Genomic DNA, 4,303 nt, shown 5'->3' on the forward strand with positions numbered 1-4,303 from the left:
ATTTAAAACTGTCCATGGGGTAAAGCATTTCTCAGTACTTATTCTTTGTTTTTATTATCTTATAGTAGTGGAAACTTAAAAAAGACACATGAATAATACTCTTGCATTTTTCTTTTTATGAATATGTGTTTTTACAAATCCTTGTCTAGTATACTGACAAGAAGTAAGGGAGAGAAATTACTAACAACTAACTTAAATGAATCTTCACTAACAAATTTAAATTAATTTAGTACTTCATCCCCCAGAGGCAAAATTAAATGGCTTTTTAATTAACTTTTCTTTACTAATTACAAATAATTAAATAGAGCATTAATACAATTTCACAAGAGTTTTCATTTTGGGTTTTACTAACGCAGTTCTACATACACTCAGAGAAACGAGAGAGGGCTGCAGTGTGTTTTCTTATGCTATTCAATATTACAGGCTTCCTTCCAAACCAAGCAACTAAAATGAAACACAGCTTCCCCTCCCAAGAGGGTTTCACTTGCTCCCCTTCTTGCCTCCATTCCTTTGACCCCCTTGCGTTTCTTCCTGTGCTTTTGACTTTCCTTCTCTTTCCTTCTACCCACAGGCACTTTTGACATGGCCACAGATGGGAGACTGAGATCAGAAAAATACCTGTAGAACTCTCTACATGTGGAGCTGGCAGGCATTCAACACAAACGCAATTAAAGGGCTTACCCTTGCGTGAAATATTTGCTTTCCTGATAGTCACCAACATTAAACTTTAGGAATGCTAGGGCATAGTATTTTTAGGTCAGGACCAGGATCTTCAACTTCTCTTTCCTCAAAGTGATTGCTTATGAAGTTTGAATGTCATATCAAAAGGCCCACCAAGCAATAAATAGGAAAGTGTGCATTTTTATTAAAATCCACTTGGGACAACTGTATCCACCATTGGTATTCTTTGACCAGGGTCTGAGAAGTTATAACACACCAAGCCAGAGTTACTGAAGAGCTTTGTTCATGCAATAAATATTAAATGCCAGAATGCACCACGCCCCGGCCTCCCAGGTGGTGCTAGTGGTAAAGAACCTGCTTGCCAATTCAGGAGTCATAAGAGACATAGGTTTGATCACTGGGTCGGGAAGATCTCTTGGAGGAGGGCATGTCAACCTGCTCCATTATTCTTGCTTGGAGAATCCCCATGGACAGAGGAGCCTAGCAGACTACGATTCATACTGTCGCAAAGAATCAGATATAACTGAAGCAGCTTAGCACGTGCACACACACCATGCCCTGGGCTCAGATCAGTGTGAAGCCTTGAAGTTCACCTGCAATGATGAACACAGCAACTAAATGGGAAATTGCAGGGTAATTGATAAAGGTGCTTAATCTTCCTTATTCCTTTATGCTGTAGAATATCCACAAATAAAAGAAGACTAAGTAGAATGTTTGTTCTCCCTTTGCAAGGATAAAAATATTTCAAATGTATAAATTTAGTCAATTTATTGATATTTAGAGAAAAACACATATCTCATAATTAAGCATTTAATTAAGCCTTTAAGTTCTGAAATCTGGGGGAAAAAAATAATAACTTTTTTTTTCTTTCACCCTAAATCAGTGAAAATGATCATGATATTACAGTCATTGATTTCAGTCACCATATTTTAACCTACACTGTATCCTTGGAATCTAGTCTTATAAATAAATGCTGTTCAATAAATATTTGTTAAGGTTTAATCATAATGTATACAATACTAAGAAATGCTCTGAAATGTTAAAGAATATGTAGAAGTCTTTGATCTTCTTCAAAAGAGAGAATAAATTGGGTAGACAAACACAAAAGTACTCTTAAAATGTAAGTAACTGTTTTTAGGTGTTCAGGGTGTACCAGTCATACTACTAAGGACTTTGGAAGCATTAAGCCATTCAGTCGTCAGATCACATTAGGAGATAACAAACCATTTTTCAGATGAGAAAACTGAGACTTGCGGGCGCTTAAAGAAGTTGTCCAAGATCACATCTCCTAAGGGGTGTGTATTAACTTCTTGTAGCTGATATAACAAATTATCACAAACCTGGAGGCTTAAAACAATGAAAACATCTCCTCTCACAGTTTGAGAAGTCTGAAAAAAGCATCACTCGGCTGAAATCGAGGTGTTCTCAGGACTGTGCTCCCTCCAGAGTTTCTTCAAGGAGAATCTCTTCCTTGACTCTATTTCCTGTGGCTCCTAACATTTCTTGGCTCGTGGATATTTCTGTTCAACCTTCAAGGCCATCTTCTGCAAATCTCTCATTGGTCGGTCTTCATAGTACTTTCGCCCCTGTGTGTTTGGATCGAATCTCCCTTCACATCTCTCTTAAAAAGATACTTGTGATGGCATTCAGGACCCATCCAGATAATCCAATATAATTTCCCATTTCAAGATTTATGATTTAATCATTCTGCAAAAACTCTATGATATTAGATAACATTCACAGGTTCCTTTGATTAGGACCATCATTCCCTCTAATGGGAATTAGATTAGCTCTAGGATTAGCAGGATTATATCTAAGATCTGAATAGGTAGTCTGCCTCCAGAGCCTTTGCTCTTAACCATTGTGATATTATGTCTCCAGGATATAATGTTTATCTAGATAGAGAGAAAATACGATGAACAAGAACCTTAACCTCCTCCAGGGGCTCTTCCCAACCCAGGGATTAAACCCAGGTCCCTCGCATTGCCTGAGCCACCAGGGACGTGCCTAATAAAATATTAGACGAACATAAAAGGCTGGTGGGAACTACTAGATATTTTATGGAAAGGAGAGAGCAAGTGAAAGGGGCATTTTCAGAATGATTGTTGTCCTGTGGTTTGGAGTGTGCTGTAAAATAGAGAGACCTGAAATCTGAGTCTAGGAGAGCAGGAGGAAAACAATTATAATAGTTTATGCAAAAAATGATGGGAGCCTGAGCTGGGGTGATGGTGAAGGTAGTGGAAAATTTGGGAAGGATGTATGAGAGAAGAACTGCCAAAGCTTGTACCTAAGTAGATCAGAGAAACAACCAAGTTGGAAGAACTTTGCACTCATTCAACAACACTTATAAGCACTATCTATAGGCCAGCCATTTCTAGGATCCAAATAAGGAGAGTTAAATCACAGTTCTCAACTTCAAAAAGCAGGATAAATAATGAGAACAAATCAACAAATGATTCAAATAGAGTGTGATGTGAATGACCTCACGGGGACTGTGGCAACACAGTGAAAAAGCACTGTTCAGGATGCACATTTGGTCAGGAAGGGTGCTTTATTTTGGGTTCTTCCCTAATCAAGGCCGACACAAAGATTCCAGTCCAAGTAGGATTTGAGGTCAGTAAACACATGTAGGGAAATGGGGATTTGAGACAGGGAAGAAATGAAAGCCAATAAAGCATTCATTTTCAAGCCAGTTATCAATGTGGAGAAGGCAATGGCACCCCACTCCAGTCCTCTTGCCTGGAAAATCCTATGGACAGGGGAGCCTGGTAGGCTACAGTCCGTGGGGTCGCTAAGAGTCGGACAGGACTGAGCAACTTCACTTCTACTTTTCACTTTCATGCATTGGAGAAGGAAACGGCAACCCACTCCAGTGTTCTTGCCTGGAGAACCCCAGGGACGGGGGAGCCTGGTGGGCTGCCGTCTATGGGGTCGCACAGAGTCGGACACGACTGAAGCGATGCAGCAGCATCAATGTGGGTAACTGGAACTGAATTCTGCTGGGGTCTTCTTGGAGCCAGTGTAGAAAGGAAGCTATAGCATTATTCCACCCAGGGTTGGGATTGCTGTGAGATTTATACACCAAATCCCAATGAAAAATTAGAAAATCAGGTTGTTATAGTTGTCACAGAGGTGCCATAGCCTCTGCTTGAAAAAGTTTTCACATGTAAATCTTACTTTACAATAAGATTTCAGTAATAGTTAAATGTTCTTATTTGATATCATTAGGGAAGCGATTTATTAATACTAAGAATGCATTAGGACTTCCCTGGTGGCTCAGAGGTTAAAGCGTCTGCCTGGAATGCAGGAGACCAGGGTTCAATCCCCGGGTCGGGAAGATCCCCTGGAGAAGGAAATGGCAACCCACTCCGGTACTCTTGCCTGGAGAATCCCATGGAGGGAGGAGCCTGGTAGACTATAGTCCATGCGGCCGCAAAGAGTCGGACACGACTGAACGACTTCACTTTCAAGAACGCATCAGGAACCTTCAATCCAGTGATCGTATATTGATGGAACAGAGCCTCTACTTCTCAGTATTGAGTGTATTTATTTATATTACTGTTTCTCAAGATACCTTCTATCTGGAGCTACACTCACTATTTTCTGCACTTCAGCATTCTCA

At 40.1% G+C, this 4,303-nt stretch overlaps 1 non-coding gene across 1 annotated transcript; it reads left to right on the plus strand.

The window, feature by feature from the left end:
- Window positions 1-3,946: 3,946 nt before the first annotated feature.
- On the plus strand, window positions 3,947-4,018 carry TRNAS-GGA (transfer RNA serine (anticodon GGA)). Its single transcript has one exon. It is a non-coding gene; the product is annotated as a tRNA-Ser (tRNA).
- The last annotated feature ends 285 nt before the right edge of the window (window positions 4,019-4,303 follow it).

This window comes from Budorcas taxicolor, chromosome 17 (assembly GCF_023091745.1).
Source record: "Budorcas taxicolor isolate Tak-1 chromosome 17, Takin1.1, whole genome shotgun sequence".
In the NCBI taxonomy this organism is placed as follows: Eukaryota; Metazoa; Chordata; class Mammalia; order Artiodactyla; family Bovidae; genus Budorcas; species Budorcas taxicolor.